The 26,793-nt window shown below is 40.0% G+C and overlaps 1 pseudogene; it reads right to left on the bottom strand.

Annotated features, from left to right (window-relative positions):
• Positions 1–236: 236 nt before the first annotated feature.
• Positions 237–15,148, bottom strand: LOC133109588 (myosin heavy chain, fast skeletal muscle-like; annotated as a pseudogene).
• Positions 15,149–26,793: the final 11,645 nt, after the last annotated feature.

The following is a 26,793-nucleotide window of genomic DNA, read 5'->3' as shown; positions in this document are numbered from 1 at the left end:
ATATTTTGTTGCGCATAAAACATATATTGGCCAATTGAAAATACATAGTTGAACTGAAATATCAAGAAGGCCCTGAAATTTAACAGAAATATATTTGCCCCAGAAAGCTGCGTGGTGCACATTATAATAAACTTTTAATGAAAAAAGACAAGGTCATGATATTTTTTCTATTTATTGACTGACGGCTTACATGAGGTTACAAGAAGTTCATATTGTATGAGCGCTTGTTAATCTCGTCTGGATTTCACCTCTCATTCTGCAATTTCCTTCCCCTTAAAAGAAAAAAAAAGAAAAAAACATAATTTAGAGTACATTCCGAATTTAAAATCCATATTCAATTACTGATTAAAAAAATTTCCCTCACATAAAATACATGTCATGTATTTCAAATGTATAATCCTCCTTAATATGCATTGTAAATTCTTGTATTACAAAGTAATTGTTTCTCTTAATCAGTTTGAATTTCTCAAGATGCTCTTAATATGAATCAATGGAGTAATTTCATTAATGCATTCCTTGTTGAAAATGATGTTAACAGTAGAAAGTACCTTGCCGACGTCACGGCTCTTGGCTCTCAGCTTGTTGACCTGGGACTCAGCGATGTCGGCACGCTCCACAGCTTCTTCCATCTCATGCTGCACCTTCCTGTACCTGGACAGGTGGGTGTTGGCTTGTTCCTCCTGTGAGTGAGGAAAATCAGAAAAAAGCTTTAAACCAAAAACCCATGATTGCTCTTATACTAGCATATTTAAACGAACAGGTCATCAGAACCTTCCTTCAGTACCTAAAATATCCTTCATCGCACGCCAAAATAGTGTGGGCTAATCAAAACCATATGCAAAAACTCAAATCCATATAAAAAATAACTCCAGAAAGTGAACTATCCCTTGAAGGTAACAATGCATACAATCCATTACTTTTTTCCTTCTCAGAGTATATATAAAATGTACTTTAGTAGAAACTGCATATTATTTAGCGTTCTTTGAGTAGGAAAGAACGCTTAATAATATTCAAGAATACTGTCAATTTTGAGAATTGGATGTGATTGAATCAAGTCATTGATGGTAGTCTTGTTTTTTCCGTGTTTTACTGTATCCATGTTGCCCATGTGAATCTTTTTATTGAATATGTTACTTACAGATTCCTCAGCCTGCCTCTTGTATGATTTCACTTTGAGCTGCAGTTTGTCCACCAGGTCCTGCAGTCTGGTCACATTCTTCTTGTCCTCCTCAGTCTGCAGAGGGTACAGATGTTTTAGAAGAGGTGCCATGCATGGTCTTGGCGCAGTACACCATTGTAATAAAGATATATGAAACCATACCTGGTAGGTGAGCTCCTTGACCTTCCTCTCATATTTACGGACACCTTTGATGGCATCGGCTCCACGTTTCTGTTCTGCATCAAACTCACCTTCCAGCTCGCGCACCTAGAACATGACAGATTTGACCATGATGCTAGCAGGTACAAGATCCTAGTTGACTTTTAACTGGCATCCTTTTTATTCCAGTGTTAGTTCTCTCATCTGCATGTGCCTGTTTCAATGTTCGAGGGCACATCAATCAAAATGTTCTATCATGAAATATGTACTAAAACAAGTGATTACCCTGGCTTCCAGTTTCTGGAGCTGTTTCTTTCCACCCTTCATGGCCAGATTCTCAGCCTCATCCAGACGGTGCTGCAGGTCCTTGACTGTAACCTCCAGGTTCTTCTTCATCCTCTCCAGATGAGCGCTGGTGTCCTGCTCCTTCTTCAGCTCCTCTGCCATCAAGGCAGCCTGCAGTTTTCATACAATAAGGTTAAAAACGAAACAAATAGGAAAGAATCATTTGATTAATTGACTTGATGGTAAGTGATTAATTACTTTCCAATTATACTACTAAGTTCTTTGTAGCTTTGTAGAGTTGTTGTAAAATCCAAAGGATGGAACAGTCTCAGGCAGTAGATTGTTGGAGATTAAAGGTTTTCTAATATGTTGTATTATTGTCGCTAACATTGTGAATACTTGAATATAATGCAGGTAAAACTGATATGAGTATTTCTCACATCTGTGATGGCCTTCTTGGCTTTCTCCTCAGCATTTCTTGCTTCCTGGATGCTGTCATCAACTTCACCTTGAATTTGAAGAAAATCAGCTTCCAGCTTCTTCTTGGTATTTAAAAGGCTAGTATTCTAAGAAAATTGGATTTTATTAGGTTGGCATGTCATTATGATGCAATTCCTATTGTGCAGTAAAATGGGAAAGGAATGATTTAATTAAAATAATAAAGTAATGCCTTATTGACTCACTTGGGAGTACAGCAGTCCCACGCGCTCACTTGCATCGACCAGCTCCTGCTCGGCCACTTTGCGGCCCCTCTCTGTCTGTTCCAGGGCAACCCTCAGTTCTTCAATCTCAGCCACCATCAGGCCGTTCCTGCGCTCCACCATGGCAAACTGTTCCTTCATGTCCTCCTGTCCTCTGATCGCATCATCCAGGTGCAGTTGGGCATCCTGACAGAGAGATTAATTAAGTTAATTGTGTATGAAAGCCTGAGGAAAGCATGTAGGAGCTTAGCACAGGTACTTTAGAAACATACCTTGAGCTGTCCTTGGACATTCTTCAGTTGCTTCTGGGCTTCAGCTGCCTGGCGGTTGGCATGGCTCAGCTGAATCTCCATCTCATTGAGGTCTCCCTCCATCTTCTTCTTGACTCTCAGGGCATCATTCCTGCTCCTCACCTCAGCATCAAGGGTGGTCTGCATGGTCTCAACCACCCTCTGGCTGTTCCTCTTGAACTGCTCCATCTCCTCATCCTTCTCTGCTAACTTCCTGTCAATGTCACCCTTGATCTGATTGAGCTCAAGCTGTATCCTGAGAATCTTGGCCTCTTCATGCTCCAGGGTTCCCTGTTGAACATGGATCAATTTTACTGTCCTCTTTTCATCGCTAACCTAAAGTGTTTCAGCTCAAAAAAGACACCATTTATTAAGAAGAAACTATTCCATTGGTCTAATATCCTCCATATATAGTTTGGGATGGTAGCACCTATTACTTTGGGTGAGGTGCTGAAAATGAATGGGTGTGAATTAGGAGGAAGAAAACTGGGAGTTACATCAATGCTGTTAATGGTCAGCACGGTCGGCTATGCAAATACAATGGGACAGGATTTTAACGGGAGAAATGTTCCTTTAAAGGCATTACAGTACATGAAATAGATCATTATTATCTTCACCTGATATGTCATCTTTATATACTCTTTAAATGCATGATTTATCTATTCATAGAGGTGTGATTACCTCTGCTTCTTCTAGGGCTGTCTGGATTTCTGCTTTCTCATTCTCCACTATCTTCTTTGCCTTGTCCAGCTCATGAATGGTCTTTCCGCTATCTCCAATCTGTTCAGTCAGGTCGGAAATCTCCTCTGGAATGACAATTGAAAACAATTTAATGATTGTAGTAACTATGGTTATTGCATGTATTTACTAAGGTTGTGTTGAGTATGATTCTCAAATGAAATATCACATGCACATACGCTGCAGATTCTTATTCTCTCTCTTCAGTGTCTCCAGTTGGTCCAGAGCCTCTTCATAGGAGTTCTTCATCTTGAAGATCTCAGTGCTGAGAGAACGGGCCTCTTTCAGTGCTCCCTCCAGCTCTGCCTGGCTTTCCTCAAACTTCTGCTTTGATTCCGCCAGAACCTGAATACAAGAGTAAGCTCAGCCATTAATACCACTTCCAGCTGGCCTTAATTTTAAACCTGATGGTGTCCTACAACACAGTTGTTAGTGAGCCCAGCTTTGGTTAGATTTACCTTATCGAAGTTCCTCTGTTTCTTGTCAAGGTTGGCAGCCAGGGCATTTGCTCTCTCCACATCAATCATGAGATCCTCCACTTCACCCTGCAGCCTCTGCTTGGTCTTCTCCAGAGAGGCACACTTGGAGTTGACAGCCTCAATGGACTCCTCTGCCTCCTGCAGACGCTGTGCAAGCTTCTTCCTGTAGAGAGTGGCATTTCATTTGGTTTGCAAGACTCTTTCTGATTGTGTGATATGCAGTGGTTCTATAATATAAAACTGTTTAGTTACTTGGCCTCCTCCAGCTCCTCAGTGCGCTGGATGGCATCAGTCTCATATTTGGATCTCCACTGAGCCACCTCACTGTTGGCCTTGGACATTCCACGCTGCAGCTCAGCCTTGGCCTCCTGCTCCTCCTCATACTGCTCCCTCAGCAGGTCACAGTCATGGCGGGCTGACTGCAAACCGTGGGCCAGGGCATTCTTGGCCTAAATTGAATGAATAGTAGATTACCGTTCATTAATTTACATTCCAGCTTCTCTTTAAAGCTTTGATAAAGCTGTGAAACAGTGTAAAGCTGTCTTAAGCTATTACCTTGACCTCCTCCTCATGATGCCTCTTGAGCTCCTCAATCTGCTGTGTGTAGGCTTGTTTGGTTCTTGTCAGCTGGGAAACAAGAGCTTCTTTCTCCTCCACCTGGCGGCCCAATTCGCCTGAGAAAAGCAGGGCATTGTGGCACTTTATCATATATGTATTATATTAATTAATGTTATCTGACATTATTGATCTTTGGCTTTTACCATGTTCAGTTGTAAGTCTTGCTTTTTGTGCACTCATATCATTCAGCAGTCGTCCATTCTCATCATACTTTGACTTAAGTTCACTCAGTTGATCTTCAAGGGTACGGCATGTTTTCTCTAGGTTGCCCTGTTGGAGAAAAAGTTCATTTATATGTATTATGAATAGCTTTATTTAATTAATTTAACCTTTAGTAAACCAGTAATACACCATTGATATTTATTTTGCATGGGGGGCCTGCAGTGGTGGACTGGGATTAGTTAACAAGTTAACAAGTACATTAACTAATGAAAAGGTAATTTCATGCTATGATTGCAAGATTGATATGCTTCAGAAGTAATACTTCTATATACCTTTGATTTAGCAACAGCCTCCATGTTACTGGCCAGGTCATCAATCTCCATTTTATATTCACTCTTCTCCTTCTCCAGTTTCTGCTTGACGCGCTGAAGGTTGTCGATTTGTTCTCCCAGCTCTGCCACGCTGTCGGCCTGCTTCTTGCGGAGGGCGGAAGCGGTGGCTTCATGTTGCAGGGTGGACTCTTCAAGATCACGGCGCAGCTTCTGGAACTCAGCTTCACGCTTCTTGTTCATCTCAATCTGAGCAGATGTGGCACCACCCGCTTCTTCTAGCCTCTCACTGATCTCCTCAAGTTCCCTGGAGAGATCAGCCCTCTGCTTCTCAACCTTGGCCCGAGCAGCACGCTCAGCCTCGATTTCTTCCTCCAACTCCTCAATACGAGCCTGTGGCACACAATAGAAAAAGGGTTTAGGATATACATGGAACTTTTTTCAAGTGCAATACATGGAAATTGGAGGCTTTGACAGAGTACCTGGAGTTCTTTAATCTTTTTCTGAAGCTGAGCACCCAAAGTTTGTTCATCCTCAATCTTGCTGAGAAGCTGGCTCGTCTCAAAGTCCTTCCTGTGGAGAGAACACCATGAAAAAATAAGAACCTTTATCATTACATTTTCAGTCTTTGTATTGATTTGAATCCTCCCTTACTTCTTGATCTTTTCATCTGACTGCTGCTTGTCATTCTCCAGATCCATTATGGATTCCTGCGCCAGTTTCAGATCACCTTCAAGCTTTCTCTTGGCTCTCTCAAGGTCCATGCGAAGCTTCTTCTCCTGTTCCAGAGAGCCTTCCAGCTATTGTAGGGAATACAGGTAAAATAAATCTGTTGAAAGCCATAGGCATTATACATAATCTTCTTCTAGCCACTATATAATATTTTGGTTCTGATTTTGGCTTCTGTTCCCAAGGTTTTATCTTTTGGTCAAGAGGCCTCATGTTTTACTCACATCATCCACTTGCTGCTCAAGCTTGGTCTTTGCTTTGGTCAGAGTGTTGACTTTGTCTTCCTCTGCCTGGAGATCATCCAGGGTCTGCTGGTGTGCCTCTTGGAGGGCCTTCTTCTCCTTGCTCACCTTAGCCATAGCCTCATCCTGAGAGGCCATCTCTTCAGTCAGGTTCTTCACCTAAGACAATTAATTTCACACCATGTTAGGGAGATGTCAAGTCCCAGGAGAAACACAGACATTCAGTATTCATAGCTTCAGTGTAAACCTTGTTTTCTGTGGCATGTTTCTCCTTCTCCACTTTGGCCAAGGTGAGCTCTAAATCATCAATGTCTTTCTTCAGCTCAGAACATTCATCCTCCAGTTTCCTCTTCTTGGCAGTGAGCTCAGCATTGATTTCCTCCTCATCCTCCAGTCTCTCAGATGTTTCTTTGAATTTTGCTTCAAGCTGGATCTTCGCTTTGATGAGTCCCTCACATCTTTCCTCTGCATCAGCAAGGCCCTCACTTTCCTTGAATGAATACAAAATTTCATGAAATGCTTAAGCAAGAAGCAATTTGTGAACTGTTATGACAATATGTGAATTACATGGCCAACTTACAGATGCTATACTCAGCTGCAGGTCATTCTTTTCCTGCAGCAGAGAGACCATTTTCTCCTCAAGCTCCTTCTTCTTGGCTAATGCCTTTGCCAGATCCTCTTTGCACTTGCCAAACTCTTCCTTCATGTTGGCCATTTCCTTCTCAGCTTCAGCACTCTTGAGAAGTGGCTTGAGTTTGAAATAAAGCTTCATCCATGGCCAGTGTTTCACATTCATGAATGACCGGAAGTTGTATTGGATGGAGTAGATGGACTCCCTGTTAAAAATAATCATGTCCTTTAATTAACTCGTAGACTGAGGCAAATCTTTTTTCAAGAACTTCTTCAGGAATTATACTTTTTAACTTTACAGTGAATAATAGTCTATGTCAACCATCACTTCACATCACAATAAAATACTTTTTTTTTCTGGAATGTGCAATTAGCAAATTCCAGGGTTTTTAAAGTATTTCCAGCAGAACATTTTGCCCAAGCTTATTTACAAAATGAACTGCTCTGCATGGTTCCAAAAGTTATTTTCCATTTTAGCTGATATTATAAATATATTTATACATTATATATTTTATATATTGATTTTACATCCATTCACCCAATTACTGTAGCCGTCACTTCTATGACCTGTGAATTAAATGAGATTTTATTCATTTTTAATTAACAATGTTTTCAGAATTTTTAAGACCATCTCAACACTACACTTGGGGTGCAACAGACAAGCATGATGATATGTACCTCCTTTCCATCATTTTGGAGAACTCTCTTCTCATGAGGTAGCCACGGCAGAGGGCCTGAGTCATAGTCACCAGCGTTGCCAGTTTCTCATCACGCATCTCCTCCAGGGTACCCAGCAGACCAGCTTTGAAGAACACCTGGAGGAAATCATGTAAATATTCAATCGATAATAAGACATAACATGATCTTCATAGACCATACCTCACTGGTACAATGATGAATATGCAGCAGGCTCTGACCTTGGTGTGGCCAAACTTGTACTGAGTGTGGTCCACATCAATGGACCCCAGGAGCTTCTCAGAAGCTTTCTTGTTGTCAATGAACTGTCCATCAGGGATGACACTGGCATTCAATACTTTGTATCTAAAAGATGTTGATGACAATGGTGGAATGTTCAGGCATTAATATGGAGTGTTCTACTTTAAAGCTGTTATTAGAGTTGTATTGTTGCAGTTTACATTTTTTTGAGCTGTGCTGTTGATTGTGAATATACCTATGTAAATATCATGTATAAAATCACCTCTGCTTAAAGTCACCATAGAGGATTCTGCTGGGGAAGCCTTTTCTGCAGATTCTGATGCCTTCCAGCACACCATTACACCTCAGCTGGTGGATCACCAAGAAGTTCTCCATCAGACCTTGAAAATTCAAGCATGTGTTATGTCCATGTTTTATTTAGGTAACGATATATGAGTAATACACAGGCGGTTGGTTTGGCATTGGGTTTTTCTGTTCCTGAATGTAAAAATATAATGTTAGATATAGTTAGATTTAAGGGGGGGTGAATTCCAGAGCTTTGGAACCCTTACAGGTTTTGTTTGTGAGAAATAATACAATTCTTAATGTAACGCATTTAGAATAATGTCACAATCATTTTCTTAAAAGTTTTTTTTGTGCTTAAATGTAAGCCACCCACATGCGGTGGATCGCTTAATACAACCACATTACTATTAATTCCTCTAGGAGTTTCAATTAATTTTTTTTATTGTAAAACAGTATTTATTGCTAGGTTAGTTTTCATGATCAATAATCAATTTTAATTATGTCAGTGACCACAGGTACGATTCCCACCTGGTGTCTTTGATTCATTAGGAATCAAGCAACGCACAAAGTGAGGATGAGTGCTCCTTAAGTTGGTCATCAGCTTGCCCAAGTTCTCCTGTAGAAAACGGAGACATATGATCACAAATATGTGGAAACAGTGTGGCAGTTCAAGTGAATTGTTAATTGACACACATTGATTTGATTGACTGATTGATTTGACACCGGTGGTCTACCTGCTAACGCTGGAAATGAAGTGTCTTTCTCTGACTCACACAGGTTTGTCTTGTTGGCTGCGTTATTAAAAGGCTGCTATAGCAGTATGTACAGTAGTGTGCAGTAATGATTATACACCGCCACGTTTGTCTAAAAGTGGTCCTGATATATTACTTCTTTAAAAATAAAAGTTTGACATTTTTTGGTGAAAATGTATTTGAACAATACATTGGGGTAAAAGTATGGCTAATAAACAGAAACACTGAAAACATCTTTTTTTTTGAGAAATTGAAAGGGCTCACAATTTTTCTGACGGTCAGTTGTTGTTGTATTTAAGGTAACACAAACTCGGAGCAGTGTCACAGTGTTAAAACACGATGGCACAAGGGAAGGAGCTCTCTGTTTACTTATTTTAATCTACATGAACCAATATTACATTAAATAAATACTTGAATAGTACTTGGTTTCTGATCTTCATTGTGTTAAGTGTATAATCATCACTGCACACTGCTGTATTTCACAGGCGGAGTCTGTGCTTGTCTCTGCTCTCAGCGTAAACCCGGCTGTTTATATTCGGCGGGGAGAAAATGAGGTTCAACTATGAGCCTCATCTCCTGCCACTGTGTCATGGTAACGTTGAGCATGCTTTTGAAACCACCGTAAGTTCATACGTTACCCTGAAGAGAGCAGACACGGTCTGGAAGGAGCCACCCTTCTTCTTGCCAGCCTTCTTGCCGCCACCTTTTGCATCTGTTTGTACATGACAAATTACACACTGCCGTCATGATCAGATACCGTAGGTTGCCTTCCTCAAATGCAGTCGAATTTGAATTTTATGAATATGCATGTTTTCAGAGATGTACTGTAACATTTACTGTAACATAAATATGTTAGTTTACTTTTTTTTTTTTTTGTATATTATAATATATAACAAAATACGGGATAGTTCACTTTCTGTGTTTTGAAAAATATTATACATTTTTCAAGTATTTTTATGTGGCCCTGATAGGTGTCTATGGAATGAAGAAGTATTTAGAGAGCTTTCTGAAAATCTGACAGCTTTACCATGCCGGATATAGAGTCTTTTATAACAAGCACATATGGCTGGAAGCACAGAATGCGTGTCATCTATGTGAGTCATTGCAAGGTTCACTGCAAGTTTTAGGTAAATAAATACTTGCGTGACAGTGGCACTGAACCAACATAATGAATAGTGATCAGCATGAGCACAGCTGTTGGGCCCTTGAGCAAGGCCCATAACCTTGCATTGCTCCAGGGGAGGATTGTCTCCTGCTTAGTCTAATCAACTGTAAGTCGCTTTGGATAAAAGCATATGCCAAATTTCATGTAATGTAATGTAATGCAATGTAATGAGCATAACAGAATACAAACAATATTGAAAGAATGGTCTCTTCGGGAATGTATATACCCTTGGATAGACCTGTTTCCTTCCATGAACTCAATTGGGATTTAACCTGATATTTTGAAACCTATTATTATCAAAGTACAATGGAAACACTTAATACACCTGAATTATTTAGTCTCTACCTTCAGCAGAAGCGTGGGCTGCATACAGGTGAGCCAGCAGCTTCATTGAAGACTTCTGGTACAGCTGTACCACAGAGTCGTTCAGAGGGTCCTTGTTCTTGTCCAGCCAGCCGTTGATGTTGTAGTCCACAGTGCCAGCATAGTGCACCAGGGAGAAGTGGGCCTCAGCCTTGCCTTTGGCAGGTTTGGGCTTCTGGAAAGCAGCGGTTTTGCCCAGATGTTGGTCATGGAGCTTGTTCTTGAAGGTTGTGTCGGAAGCCTTGGGGAACATACACTCCTCTTCAAGGATGGAGAAGATGCCCATTGGCTGGTGAAGGCAGAATTATTTCCATGAGGAGACATCAGGGGTAACAGAACATGTTTGTGTCTGTTGATAATAAAGGGCATCTCACATACCTTCTCAATAAGCTCAATGCAGGCAGCCAAGTCCATACCGAAATCAATGAACTCCCATTCAATTCCCTCTTTTGTGTACTCCTCTTGTTCCAGCACAAACATGTGGTGGTTGAAAAACTGTTGCAGTTTCTCATTGGTGAAGTTGATACACAGCTGCTCCAAGCTGTTGAACTGAAATGAAAAATAAAATATCAAAATATGATGTTAAGTATTTTACTTTTTAACAAACGGATCCCAGTAAAATATATTGGAATGTCCTACTCACATCAAAGATCTCAAATCCAGCGATATCCAGGACACCAATAAAGAACTGTCTTGGCTGCTTTGTGTCCAACATCTCATTGATGCGAACGACCATCCACAAGAACATTTTCTCATAGACAGATTTGCACAGAGCCATAACAGAGTTGTTGACCTAATAGTAGAAAGACAGCAAAATAAGTGTTTTTATAAAATTTTATGTACTATTATTACATTTATATTTCCTGAATTTTAAAACACACAACATACAAATAAATGTAACTTTTAATATATAAACGTATTATACAAAATACAAAAACATTTCACTGTTTTTACAGAATTCTACAGATGACAATATTGTAATATTTTTTGATGAGTGTATTCATTTGCAGAAACAATATTTGAAATGAAAATACATTACCTGTGATACAGTCTGTCCCTTGGTCACAAACTCATTTCCGACCTTCACTCTGGGGTAACACAGAGCTTTCAGCAGGTCAGCTGAGTTCAGGCCCATGAGGTAAGAAATTTTATCTGCCACTGAAATGAAGAGAATCAAAGTGTGATTATTCTATATGTTAAAATTGTATTATACAACGGATAGGTCCGGTCCATTGTCTCAATTGGTCAGTTTGCGTTCCAGCCATACCAATATCCACAATATACGCACAGCTAAATGGAATGTTCATACATCTTTTAATATTATTACCCAGCGTTTGTAGGTTATCTACTTTGTAATCGAAATGAACCTAACTTAACGTTATCTCGCCTCTAGTACCCTACCAAAGTAAAGTCAACTAAAATGAGTGAGTTCCTTTGATTTGGAAAGGAGTAGGAACAAAAAAAAATACAAATTAGGCAACATCCTCGGATCGAAATAGCAGCAAGATCACCAAACCCCAGCGAAGCAAATGATGATTCATAACGACACTTTGAGTTATTAAAATGTTGCACGTTGTCCGGCAGTGTCCCGATACATGTCTAACAACAAAACAATAAATTATTATTATTATTTGCGTGTGTCAGTGTCGTCTGGTGTAACGTAAACTAGCAAGCTAGCTAACGTTAATGCAGTGGGGATACGTTAGTACATTATTGCTAGCTGACATTCGAAATACCGTTGGTTAGCAACCAATAAACTACTGTAGAGTGGTAGAATAGATTTACTATAAAAGATAGTTCCATTAAAAATTAGCTGTGGCAATATCCATGATATACATTTACATTTACATTTTAGTCATTTGGCAGACGCTTTTAATCCAAAGCGACTTACAAGTGCATAGGTTCTACCATAAGTCAGAGCATCACATCCAGAAACTAGCAAAATACTCAGGAAATGCTGTTCTAAACATAGTTGTCATCAGAAGTGCCTTTTTTTTTTTTCTTTTTTTTTTTCTTTTTTTGGGGGGGCGGGGGGGGGGGGGGGGGTGTTAGACAAGGATAGGGATATCAGAAAGGAGGGGCAGGGGAAATCAGGAGGGAGGACTAAGGTAGAGTTTGAAAAGGTGGGTTTTGAGTCTGCGTCGAAATAGGGGGAGGGATTCTGCTGTTCTGACAGTGGTAGGCAAGTCATTCCACCACTGAGGAACCAGAACGGAAAACAGGCGTGAACGTGCAGCTTGACCGCCAGGTGCACGTAAAGAGGGAACCGTAAAGCGACCAGAGCTGGCAGACCAGAGTGGTCTAGCTGGGGAGTAGGGAGTGATCAGGGATTGTATGTAATCTATGGGATCTATATACCATAGGTTCTCGTTCCATAACGCTTAAATCAACCACAAAAAACGTAATCAGCGTAACCATTGCATAATCCTCTTAGCTACTTTGAAGTTGGTGCATTAACGGAGCCAATGTGTTGCACTTACCCTCAGTGCCATCTGGTTCAGCCTGCTCCTCGCGCTGCTTTTGCTTAAACTTCATGTTCCCGTGATGCAAACAAGCACCAGTCAGCTTGTAGATGCCCAACTTCTCATCAGCAGTGAAGCCCAAGATATCAATGGCAGTCTGTGAATCAAAACGATGTTTGATGAGTTACGATAAGATATCCAGCTATATTATACAGGTGAAATATTACAGTGTCCATGAAATACTTAAGAAAAAACAAATCTCCTTTTTGGTTGTAAAGATTACTGAATTCATTGATAAGATATACGGTATATGCAATCAGTGTTCTCAGTTTAGCACCTTTCTCTAGAACCTCAATGCTTCATCTGTGGTTTATATTATGCAATGTCAGAAGTCTTATTGTTAAGTAGGTTGTGATTTTTTTGAAAGACATCCTCCAACTTACATCTGTGGCTACGAACTCCTCCACGTCATCAATACTTTTGACAGAGATTTCTCCTTGGCTGATCATATGGTAATCGTATGGGTTGGTGGTAATGAGAAGAGCCTCTGTAAGAGACAATAATCAGTTATACAGACTTTTCTGAAAATTGCAAGTGGTAGTCACAGAATGAATCTGTTGCAGAATGACAGATTTCACACCTAGCAGTTCAGGTTTGTGGCCTGTCATAAGCTGGTAGAAGATGTGGTAGCTGCGCTCAGCTGACAGCTGGAATGTTACTCTTGACTTTTCCAGCAAATCTGTGGGAATAAATGTTTATTTTCATAAAAAAGGTTTTCAGAATCCCTTGCTAAACTGAAATGGGGTATCAGGTAGAGACTTACAGGTTTCAATATCAGCAGAAGACAGTTTTCCTGTTGTACCAAAGTGGATTCTGATGAACTTTCCCTAAACATTTAATGAAAATGGAATTAAAATAATGCCTCACTTGAGCGAGCCTCATTTTAAACTGATAAGTATGTACATATATAATTTTACATGCATTTTAAAACTTACAAAACGGGAGGAGTTGTCATTCCTCACGGTCTTGGCATTACCATAAGACTCCAGCAGGGGGTTCGCTGCAATGATTTGATCCTCCAGTGATCCCTACAGGAGACACCAGACACTTCAGAAATGTGCTACAACAGTTAATGTTCCCAAGATATTTGTACATTTCTAGAGACTCCCTCTGACCTGCATTTTGCCAGTTTCTGCTTTCTTTGCTCCAGCAACTGCGATTGTCGCAAAGTACTGGATGACACGTTTTGTGTTCACAGTCTTCCCTGCACCAGATTCTCCGCTGTGAGTGAATACACAAATTACAAACTTAGATCTCACAGTGCATATACAGCACATATTAAACAAATAAAAGTAACTATATTCTGTTCAGCCACTGTTCAGTATACACTGCTTCCCTTTAAACTTTAAAGATGCACCGAGGAATTATTTAAATTGAAACAATAAACAGTTAGGGTGTTTTAATTTTGTTTCACTGTGAATGAGGGTTTGAAAAGAGGAATTTAAAGAAGTTTTACAGAATAGTTTTTTTTGGTTGTCACTTGGAAATACGTATATGGAATACTTACGTAATCAGGATTGACTGGTTTTCACGATCTGCCGAAATGAAAAAAGGCATGTTGTTCCTTTCAATTCTATCGATTAAAGACCATATTTTACCGACAGACAAATTGGACTGCATCAAAGTTTTTTCTCTGGTCTAATAATGGAAAATCTTAAACTGTAATTTTTTTAATTTTTTAATTTCAATTTATTGACTTTGAAATATGGAAGGAGTTTGACATTTTCAGGCTTTTCACTAAAGAGTACTGGGTTTGAAAGAGTGAAAGCAAAATTATTTTAGTTTTTGTTGATGGATTGCCCAAGATAGATGAAAATATCCTCAAATTAAAGCAGACATTCTGCTTTTTATTCATTGTTTAATTTGTTTTTCTGCAGCGCCTAAACAACAGAAATGTGTCATCCACTTATGGACGCCGTTGTATATTTTTATATAAGCATGTATTAATGTTGTTAACAGTACATTGTTTAAATTCCATAAAGAATCAACCCAGCTTCAAAATGACTGCACAGTATAGCCCACAGTGGTCTGAATACAAAAGGAAAACCTAAAAGACATGGGCTGTTGCATCATTTTTTATGATCTGAGATTATTGTCACTTTATTACTGTGGGACAGCATGTATGGAGTGCTCTCAGGAAAGGTGCCCGTTTAAGGTTCATACCAGTACTACAGAATATCCTTTGTAACATCTTATGAGAAAACTACCTCTTACCAGTGAGCATGAACTGATAGGCATTGTCAGAGATGGAGAAGATGTGGGGTGGGGCTTCAATTCTCTTTTTGCCTCTGTATGCTACCACAACAGCAGAATCGTACACTGGGAGCCACTTGTAGGGATTCACAGTGACGCAGAACAGCCCAGAGTAGGTCTGAAACAGTAACGGTAGATACATTATGTGCAGGAACACATTCATTTATTTGAATTTTCAAATGTATTTAAGGGTTTTAGGGGAAAACTCACGTAGATCATCCATGCTGCATAGCGCTCTTTGAGGTTATACAGCACACAGGGCTCATTGAGGTGGGTCATCATGGCCATGTCCTCAAGCTTGTCAAACTTGGGAGGATTCATTGGGTGGATGTCATCCTCCTTGACTGTTATTTTCTGTGAAACAGAAAATGAAAGTGCTGGAATGAAATCCCGGAAAATTATAGTACTTTACCGGCAACTCTCTGAAAGTTGTATCTTGAGTTTTTCCTCCGATGTTAAGGTGCTGAAACGCACCATCAACAAAGAATGATTAATTCTTGTAATGCAATTGTGACAATGTCTCAACTATAGTATTGATTTATTTTGTTCATGGGCACCAAGTTCAACAATCCACTGTGTACGTACAGGAGGATTTGTTTGCTTGCTCTTACGCTGTTCACATATGAACTCCATTGGGCCGGGAGCTTAAACTGCACTTACCTGATGCCCCTCCAGAGTTTCAACGGTGGCTTTGCCCCCCTCTCTGCTAGTGAGTTTCCCCTTGAGGTACATCTCCTTGGGCTCAGCCACAAAGTAGGCCGTTTTGGCATCAAAGGGTGCGTTCTGGGCCTCGATTCTCTCCCTCTCAGGCTTCCGGAGGTAAATGGCTGCCGGCCCGAAGACCTCCATCTCCGCGTCCGTACTCATGATGGCAATTTACTCAAGAAAGGTAAAAGAAATAATAATCTGTAATAATCGATAATCTGAAATGTAACATATCATAAGGTAATGGTGAGAACTGGCCATTCAGCCCAGCAATGCTCTCCTTTTCCTACCCCTAAGTGTACCTACTGCCTTGTTTGCCTAAAACCTAAATAGAATCTAACACCATATCAAGCCTGGTCTAGAAAACCACCAGTGTTACTGCCTCTACTAAATGTACTGGCAAGCTATTCCACACATTAACCACTAGCTGTGTGAAATACTTCCTAATATCTGTACGTAATTTCTCCTTTGCCAATTTCCTTTTATGCCCTTGCTAACCAAACTCACCCTGAAGAATCCCCTGTAATTCAGTTTGTTAATCCCGTTAATGATTTTAAAAGCCTCAATCAAATCCCCCCTAAAACTAATTTACTAATATCAAAGAGATTAGAGTAGGCATTATGAGCCTATCTTCGGAACATCAGTTCCATGTATTCGGAACTGATACATGGAATCAATCTAGTTGCCCTTCTCTGAATCTTTTCCAGTGCTTCTATTTCTTTCTTATAGCAATTGCATCATTTGTACGGCATTTCCATTTAAAATATGTATCTTTCCATGTCCATTATAATGTCCTACATTTTTAAATGTGTACAAGCAAAGGTGTTTGGAATGTCTCTGCGTTCAGCTATAAATATTATAAACACTGGACAATGGTATGATTGTTTGTCCTGGGCAATGCTATCTTGCTTCAAAGGATGTTTAATGGATCTTTGGTAAGTATAATGTGCAAGCATTGGTTCTAACCAAGGAGTCTTCTGCAAAAAAAAAAAAGGAAAAGCTGACAATGTCCTAATAAAGAACTTTGTTTTCCTAAAATTTTCTCTAAAGCCCAGATTTTTGCTTCTTCTCCTTTATCTCTGTAGATGTATTCAGGCTTTCAAACCAGTTTGAAAGTTTCTAAAAAAGTAAATTCCTCAGGAGTGTTGTTTGCCTTTATGGTATCATGGCTGTATACAGTAAATTATATATGGCCTACCTCCTTTGATGCCAGTGGAGAAAGATGGTAGCCGGTGGTATTCAGATACTAAAAAAGGAACAAAAATATACACATTATTATACAGTTGTGTTTGTTGACACAAATAACATAATTTAAGCCTTATATATGGAAGTGGAAATGTTGCTTTTGCCATTGTCACATGCTATTTTAATTGTAATTCATAAAAAAAAAAAAATGAAATGAAATGAGAATATCTCACGGTTCAGAAATGTATCTCACTATACAGTACATTTACAGTACAGTATTTTTCTATCTGTACATCTGAATGCTTTTCCATCTCACTTACCGTTGCTGGGTGCCGATCAGTCCCTGCGAGAGTCCGGGGATGCCACTTTTATAGAGATGTTTGTGCCCACTCTGCAAAAACTGTCTACTCTATTTGGTCATGTATTTGTACCCTCAAACCAGTTATATTTCTCCTGTATTACTGGCAGTGGCATTTAAACCATGTTCTAGTTTGTCATAATGCTCTGTGAATAAATACATCTTATTTCATACATACTCTGAAAGTATTAATTAAGTAATTAATTATTTTAAATGGGCATTAATTCTAGAGTAGCTTCCGTGTACTACGGATGAATGAGAAAATAACTGGGGAAAATCACTGCCACTAGTTTTTAATTTACATTTTTTATTTGATGTTAGAAATATGTGAAGGTATAATGGTGAAGTACTATGGTTTTTAAAATATTTTTCATTCTGGGTCCCTGTTTCATGTCAAAGTGCCATTTAATTAATTTAAATTATTATTATTAGAATGGTTGATTGGGCAGTGATACGCGCAGCGTGACTATTTTATGGTAACGAGCTGAGACTAATCCATCTTTTTTATGTTCTCCGACAATAAAACTGCCCCGTTTAACAGTGGAGAAGCTGTAAAATGTCACTGGTATAAAGTTGCAGGACATGTGAATGTCTTGCATATTTATTCAGAAAAAACAGGAAGGCGGGGCCATTCAGTGAACTTGATAATATGTTAACTAACACAGGACAGTACACATCGTTTGTGCCAGTTCTGTCACACACAAAGCCAAAACCTTGAACACTGAAATGATAAAAATCTAATTCTATTCTTGATCATCAAGACTCATTCAATGCCACATTACAACATTCTTGAGGAGGTTGATTTATTCTACTGAAATTTGTTACAAAAATGTTTTAAAAAATCTGGAACAAGCCACATAATACAGTTAAGTCACCACTTGTAAAGAAAGAGGAATATTGAGGTTTTTTCTTCTGGTGGGTACTAGTCAAAAGGGTGGCAAGGGGCAACCAACATTAAAATACAGATACAAAATAAAAAATTAGGTGAAAGATTACCCACAGTGTCAATGAGCAGAAACATTAATATTTGTTTAATGGTAGATTTATCATTACATTGCAAAGATTAGTGTATTTATTTGCATGAAATTAACAACAAAAACCACCAGACCCTGCAACCTGCCAGGACCAAAACCAGCCCTAGTGCAAAGACAAAATACCCAGCCAACTCCCCAATGGAAAGAAGGAGAATTCTTTGACCTGACCAGGGACCTTTTTCACAAATGTGGCTAACTGCAGTACTTTGTTGGCAACACAAAATTAACAGAAGATTTTTAACTTTTAATGAAGCAAGCTCACAATTTAGTCAAACTGGTTACCGTGGCAACAGTGTCTTAAGCTGAAACCTGCAAAAACTACCTTCGGCATGCTTAAGCTTAAGGTAGCTAGATAACATGAACACAGTTAAATAAGGCAGCTGGTGAAATTACACACACACACACACACACACACGCACACATACACACACCAACAGCTGAAGTGAATGTAGGCAGTTCTTGTCAATGAAAGAGCAATCATTGTAAGAAGCGGTTTTAGAAGCAGATGTGTTTTTAGAGACAAGATCTGTTAAGACACTCAGATGATTATATTTAATATAGTATATGGAATTATTAACCTAATATTGTAATTCATATTTAATGAATAGGAGTGCATATTACCAGCCAGACACTGTGGGCTCTGCTTCCCTGCACTGCCACATTTTTATATTTGCCACATGCTTCAAAAACTTAAGAAGAAACATTTTTATTTAATTTCCAAGAGGGTTTCATAATGGTAATATTTACTTATTAAATATTAACCTTTTTATACTGTTTACATATGTCCTCCCTCCTGTAGCACTACTAGCTGAATAGGCCTTCTCTTAGGAGCTCCTGGCATCCACGTCCTGTAAAAATAACTGAAAAGGTACATTGTTACCTATTCATGATGATACACATGTCTTTGTATGTATGTGATGAACTGTTACTTCGTCCAAATGAGGGTCTCACAGCTTGAATGTCATGCTGGGTCACTTTCTGGCAGAGGCAGGAGGGTGTGAGAATGGCCTGTCGCTTTGCACAGTACGTGGGCTGGTTCAGCCACAGGTTTCCGAGCAGGTACTCCTCTAACAATGGCCTTTTGCCATTACTGTATGCTGCAGCAAAAGCTCCTTGACAGGGGTGAAGGGTCAAACTTGTTACAACTCAGAGAGACATGCCATTTTAAAAGTTTATTTATTTTTTATAAAAGGAAGGCATTGCTTGATCATTCAATCCAAACATGTTGCTTCTATTTATCACTCCTACCTATTTTCCTTGTGGTTTAGGAGTGCTGTAAAAAGGTATGCGCTAGTAGGCGCAATAAAGCTCTACTAGAGATTGGGCTCACCTTCCATTCCTCAGGATCCAGTAGACACACCGAACAATGGATGGCACCAGAAAAGTGCCAAAGTGCCAAAAAATTTGCTCCTTCTGTCTCTGGCTACACCTCTCTGGACATGGATACTGAAAAAGAAAGATTATATATATTTTGTCATTGTTGTTACTGTTGTTGTTGTTGTTGTTGTTGTTGCTGTTAATTTTCCAAATTGTTGAAGACAACCAACTCTCAGTGTTGTCTGGACTCAAACAGACCAGATGTGCCAATAGAGGAGCCACAATCAAATATATACCGGTCGGCTAAATTACATTTGTAAGGCTGTTTGCCAGCTCTGAATCTTAAATTTCACCAACTGGTTCCTCTTCCACAGAATGCACCAAGACCCTGTCCCACACCACCTCACAAGGTGCTAACACCTGGGTCCCAAACTCAGGCACCCAACAAACATAGCACAAAACAAACACAAACAGATGCCAACTATTGCCAACTATTGTCATGAACTATAACTATAACTATAGCTTCTGCAACATTGTTTTAATCTTTATGACAGATATGTTTTGTAGTTTCTGTAGTTTCTTTATTGGTTTTGTTTTGAGAATCTTTACTGCAGTTAATATTCGCTGGATTAGGGTGATGTATTAAAAATATGCTGGGAATATCCGCTGCATTCTCATTGTCGCGCTCAGAGTCATGACATTTGCCCACATGAGGTTCAGCTGTGCAACTCCAACAGATGTGTTTTTAGAAATTTCATTCTGGGTTAACTTTTCAGCATGACCTTCCGCCAAGTACTTTCTCAAGTATTAAGTCAACGAGTGATACACATGATTTATGATAGGATAATGATAGGATAATGGGAATGGCGGTTTACCATGGGAAAGACGATATGACAGTCAAAAGTGGATATGCCGGGGAAATTCTGAAGAGGTTACACACGTTCAATAAAATGTGATACTCGATATCTTATCCTTAAAAGTATGTTCTTATGTGGAGGAAATACAAATATAGCTACTTACACATCTCCAAGTCATTTGTCAGTAATTGCTCTGAACTTTATTGTAGAGTACCTTTTAAAAGTTTCATTTTCAACTGTAGCGGACCAGAGGTTCGCACCCCGAAATGGAGGGAAGCAACGGGAACGCTAAAATCTGAGTAAGTGACTCGTTTTTACAACAAAATAAACATGGGCTTCTCTTTAATAAAGTTCTAGTGTGTCACTGGGTAAAGAAATTAAGAAAATAATTGATAAATAATTATATTAAAAATAACAATAATTCCTATTTTAAATTTTCTGATAATATTTATACTAGGTTGGGCAAAAGTGTAAAATATTGTGTTATTGAGTTATGACCATTAAATGCACTTTTTGTAATATTTGTTGAAATTATTTGAGCTTGTACTGCTGTGTAACCTGGTATATACAGTTGTATGTCCTGGGGCACTGAAGCAATTTCTGTTGTGTCGGCTTAATTTAAGGATATTTACATCCATATTGGGTGATCCAGGTATGAATTACAGTCTACCCTTTAACCACATTGTAATTGTTTTGGTTCAAATCCAATGAGCCAAAATGACAAAAATAGTTTCACTGTCCAGATGCTTTTGCATTGCTGAAAAGGATCCAAATAGAAACTAATAAATTAAACATGTGAACTAGTAAAATTATGATGCAAAAATATTCTGTACTTCAACAAAACACATGTATGGTAAGTCAATATAAACTGAGTGAGCACTTTATTAAGTATTTATTAGGCTTCATTAGACCTCTCTCATTAACAATGAATTTCTGCCCACAGAACTGCTGCTCATTGGATGTATTTATTTATTTTTTGATACACAAACAACGCTGTCTGGCACCAAAAATCATGTGATGGTCAAAGTTACTTAGATCACATTTCTTCCCCATTCCGACATACGGTCTGAAAAACAACTGAACCTCTTGACCACATCTGCATGCTTTTATGCATTTAGATTCTGCCACATTACTGACTGATGAAATATCTATACATCTTTTATATTAACAAGCTGGTGTCTACATGTCTACCTAATAAAGTGATCACTGAGTGTATCTTCGATATCTTGAAGAGGGGCAATGGTTATAAGTCACAACTTGTGGAAAAAAACACATCTCCACTGTTTAATTTCATTTCATTTGAATCGGTTATTGAAACTGGACCAAACATTTTAGTTTTTGTTTGTTTACTTGGCAGACTCAGGGGAAGCCTCCGGATCCTGAGCTGGCCAGCTGAGGAGCCCGCCAGAGGACCATCCATGTGACGTCAAAGCACACACTGCTTACTCTGCTGAGCCTGAGGTACACAGAGGCAATTCCACCAAGAACAGACATGGACATTTCTTAGGCGCTCCAATGGTCCCGAAATAGAGCGATTCCAGACAGGTATATTTGGGTTTGCAACCCAAAATAATTCTGTTGCTCGCTCAGATATATTTCACATATATTTCTGATCCTTTGAGATTAACTGGAGCTTCTATATTTTTTAAAAATAATTCTGCGATTGTTTGTGTCTGTGTTATTGCTCCTAAAGGCCCCTTAGAAGCAATAGTGAGATCAAGCTGGAGAAAACTATCAGACCTCTATAGGACAAATTAAGTTGAAACAGCAGCATTTGAAAAATATTTAGCAATATGTTTCATACATTTAGCTAAGTGGTTATACAGTACATTTATAGCTAAATAAATAATAATAACCACTAAACAATTAAGCATTTAGCTTATATATATATAATTTTGGGACAGAACATGTACACCTTCCTTGTCAACGATCATGAATACAGGAAAAATGTGGGAGAAATGTGTAGGAAAATTATAGGTTTTTATAATTATGGCAACCCATAGGAAAGGTTTTAATTTATGGTATACAATGCCAATGTGCTCTGAGCTAGATTCCCGGCTGACTGCCTTCAATCTAAACAGCCGCTGATATTAGCTTAAACTGTTGAAATTAGTCAGCAGTTGTTTACCCCTCAGTTGGTACCCCAATTTCCCTTTCTTGTGATGAGACATGACTCTATCGCTGTGCACAGTGGGCATCAGCAGTCAGTCGGCTCGATGTGTTTAGAGACAAGTCCTAGTGCGGGGTGGACTAAACCATTTTGCGCCTTTTGTAAAGGGGTGAGAGGGGCCTCAGAGAGTCTCCACTATTGTTCTTTTATTTGGATACAAAGTTAAGTCTCTCAACCGATTTATTCAGCCAATTAAAAAAAAAAAAATATATATATATAATTTTAATTGCAAACAAAAACAAACTTGTCATTCCAGGCTTTTCGAGGGCCCTCCCCCTATTCGAGACCTGCATAGTCAGTCACACTTTTCCCCCTACTATTACGCCTCATCTGTCCTCAAGACCTTTTTCTGATCAGAAACAGTTGAGAAGCCACCTGCCCAATTACTTTTGGTCCCCTAAAAATGTCAAATAAATGTGTAAAAAGGGGTATTATTTTTACAAGGATCACCTGATATAAATACCCTCAAATTAAATGTACAGGACCAAAAGAATAGAAATTGTACCACTGTCCAAATACTTATGGACTGCACAGTACCTATGGCCAGAATGAGTTCCAATGATGTCAAATATTCTAAAACTGCTTTTATGTTAACATAATTGATGCGATACAGATCCATATCTAGGTATACAGTGGACTCCAGAATTATTGGCACCCTTGATAAATATGCAAAACAAATGCTGTAAACTAAAAAATAATACAGTTATTGACATAAGCTTTATTTTCCAACATGTGTAAATCAGCATGCTTTATTAAAGGAATACAACATTTTGTGAAATATACCTTTTTTCCAACTCACCCGGACAAGATGTTTGATTTCATTTTCACTTCTGTGCATTCACTGGCTCTCTTTCCATGTTAGCACAGCGTGTTAGCTTAGCATAAAGACTTGAAGCCTATAGGAGCCAGTAGCCTACCTTGCTGGATCTTTCTCTCACCTTGGCCCCTTGCTGTACCACCGGCTCAGAGGATTCGGCCTCCCTTCGGCCTCCCTTCTTGCCCACTCAGTATCCAAAAGTTCAATGCAGTAGTGCACATTTACAAATAACTTTCCCTGATCTATCAGATTTTGTATTGGCATAAAGATTAAGCATCAACAAGAAATGTCAAACGATATGGCACCTAAACGGGCGAATGCCTCCGGTGCGGAGAAACGGGGGGAAAAAAGAAGCCTTGAGAAGAAAGTTGAGCATGTGATAAAGGTACGCAATAAAATAACTTTCATTGATTAATTTAGCTAGCTATAGCAGAGTTTAATTGGTGCTTAATTGGTGAAAACACATATCTGTTTTTTGAGTTACTGATGTGGCAGGCTATCCCAGGTCTGATCAGGCAATATTTTTTTGTCAAGCCTATAACGTGAAACTCGTAACACGGCGCTCAGATAATCAATACCCTCGTGCTGACAACTGATTCCAATTGTCTTCCGCGTGTGGTCTGATTACCAATGAAGGTCAGCTACGTGTCTTTCTATTTAAGTCTCGCTTTTCTTTGAATCGGGGCTTGTGTGTTGAATTCTCCATTTCACGTTCTGTTTTATTTTACATTTGTGAGCTATGTGACTGACAATTCTCCTTCCCCTGTTGTGGAGTTTATGGGAGCTGAACACGCAGCAACTCTTCGTCACCTTAGGATCGTGAGGACAGTCTGTCACACTTTCACGTGCACATTTTATTTTATGCACAAACGTCAGATGCACGACGGTTGGAAGACGGGATTTCTCTGGGAATTGAGACCCCGTTAGCTGCTTCCTTCTGTCTAAGCCAAGTGTTGGGGTTTTGAGTTTATTGCATCCTTCTTTGCATGCTTGCTCTTATTGGCTGTTTGTCCACATAGTTTATTTCTGCCTTGCTTAAAAGCTGCTTTTTGGGAGGAAGGAGCGTTGGGCTGAGTTAGTGCGGGTCTAGGAGTACTGAGGCTCTTAGTCGTGGCTAAGACTGGCTCAGACGTAAGGGATAAGTCAATGTTCCCCCTATCTGTATATGTAAATTATTCTTGCGCTGCTGTGTGTCTGTTTCCTGTAGTGTGCTGTTTCAAAGTTTGACAGCCGTGTCGCTTTTACTTTGGTTTTTACTCATTGTTTTGATTTTTGTCTTCGTTTTAAGGCTCTAGACGGTGCTGTTGGAGGTAATATGGTTTTAGAGCCTTGCGCACCCCCGATAGTCTGGGGATCTACGTTAGAGATCACTGTGGTATTGACAAAAACAAATATTTAGAATACCTCCAGCTGAAATCTATAATTCAAACCTATTGGAGTCCCGCCAAATATAATAAACCTTCTAAAACTCCCGCCACAAAAAATACTCTCCAAAATCTATATAAGATTATCTGAGTATGATTCATCCCATTCACTCCCAACCCATAAATGGGAAAAAGATTTACTTATTAACCCTGACCCTCACTTTTGGTCGCAAATTTGCGAAAACACCTTTGGAATGACCCAAAACTCAAAACTACAGCTAATCCAATACAAAATTCTTCACAGAACACACTATACAGGACAAAGACTGTTTCAGATGGGTATCAGTGATACTAACATATGCTTACACTGCAGAAACAAACTGCCAGATAACTATTTACATGCCACTTGGCACTGCACACCTGTTAATGCATTTTGGCGAAGGGTCTGTGAAGACCTATCTCTGCACCTAGAACACCCCATCCCAGCCTCCTCCTCCCTTTGCCTACTTGGTGACCTCACTAACCTTAACATGGACACAAAACAATCCCATCTGCTCCTCACAATCCTTACTATCGTAAAGAAAACTATCCTCCTGAACTGGAAGTCCAAAGAAAATCTGAATTGAACGCAATTAAAAAATCTACTGTCAGAACACGTTTCCATGGAGAGAATGTCTGCATGCAGGAAAACCAATTGGCAGCGTTTGAAGACACTTGGGCCCCGATAATTAATTACATTACATAGGGTGGGGGGCTCGGCGGGGTTCCCCTCCCTGGCCTCCGGGCGTGGGCTCCTTGTGGGCTCTCCGGCTGGGGCCTGGGGCGCTTGTCCCCAGGGGGCCGCGTGTCCGGCCCCGTGGGGGTGGCGTGGGGGGGGTCGGTGGCCATGGGGGCGCTGTCCTCTGGGGCGGGTGGGGGCTTGGGGACGGTGGGTTGGGGTGGCCGGGGGGCCTTGGGGCCCGTCTCGCCCTTGTGGCCGGCGGTGGTGCCCGTGTTGGCTCCTGGGGGCGTGGCTGCCCGCTTGCGGTGGGGCTGCGCTTGTCGGGTCCGGCCCCCGGGCGGGGCGGGGCGGTGCTCGCTGCGGTGCCCGGGGGGGCGCCCTGGGTCCTGCGGTGGTGGGGGTGCGTGGGGGTGGTGAGGGGTGTGTGGGAGGGCGGATGGGTGGGGGGCTGCGCATGGCCGGTGTCCTCCTCCCACCCCGGGCCGCCCTGGCCGCTCCTCCCTTCCCGTTCACATGTCACTAGGGTTTTGGGGGGACGGGGAGGAGGGGGGATAGGTTCGGGGGAGCTTCGTCCTGTTTGCTGGACCCTGCCTTGTTGTAATGTAACAACACACACTAGTCACCATACTAGGGCTCCGGGGGGAGGGATGGGGCAGACTAGCTCTCTGTTTTTGTCTATGCTAGTATTAGGGTTGGTATTCCTGCTTCGTCAGTAGAATTAGGAGACGGGATGTCTTGTGTGTCTTTCGTTATCACTTCGCCTTTCCCAGTCCTAGGTGGGCTATAACGTGGCTGGGAGCCGGCATGGTTTTCTCCCTGGCGCTGTTTGCATACCTAATTATTACTCCCCTCATTTTGTCAGCAGGGCCTGAGGTTGAGTTTCCCTGCCGTTTGTTATTTCTTCACTGGAGTCAGATTAGGCTTCTCAACCGTTTTTATAGGTTGTTTTATTGGTTGGCTAAATGCCGTGGAGTTATTTATTCCCTTTATTGCTTTCCCCTTCCTCCCCTGGGGTGTATCCCCTATCTCTAGGGATGCCCCCAGACAATATTAATGGTTATCTCACATCTTGTGGGTAACTTTTAGAAGCCAGCTCGGTCGAGTTTGGTCCTCCAACACCGCTCTCTCACGTATTTGTCTTCAATGTCAAAATAAAAATACAAACGAATAATAATAAAGTATGTGGTTACGTAATACAAAAAGTTAGAGATGAACTGATGATCTGTTATATATGTCTAATGGTTCATTATTCAAAATAAAAATGTATTTAACGGTTTATTCTGTTTAAATTACTTATTTCCCCTCAGGCATTTTAATAAATATGCTGGAAATAACAAACATTTCGTTTATGGTATAGATGGTTTAGACCGCTTGAGAATCTGTCAATAGAATTATGTTTTAAATAATAGAATTGCATTTATTCCACTGCTCAAAACTATTTATATTTATTTCTTGTTTGTATCATATC

This window comes from Conger conger, chromosome 14, assembly GCF_963514075.1.
Source record: "Conger conger chromosome 14, fConCon1.1, whole genome shotgun sequence".
Taxonomy (NCBI): Eukaryota; Metazoa; Chordata; class Actinopteri; order Anguilliformes; family Congridae; genus Conger; species Conger conger.
This window is presented reverse-complemented; position numbering and strand designations above follow the sequence as displayed.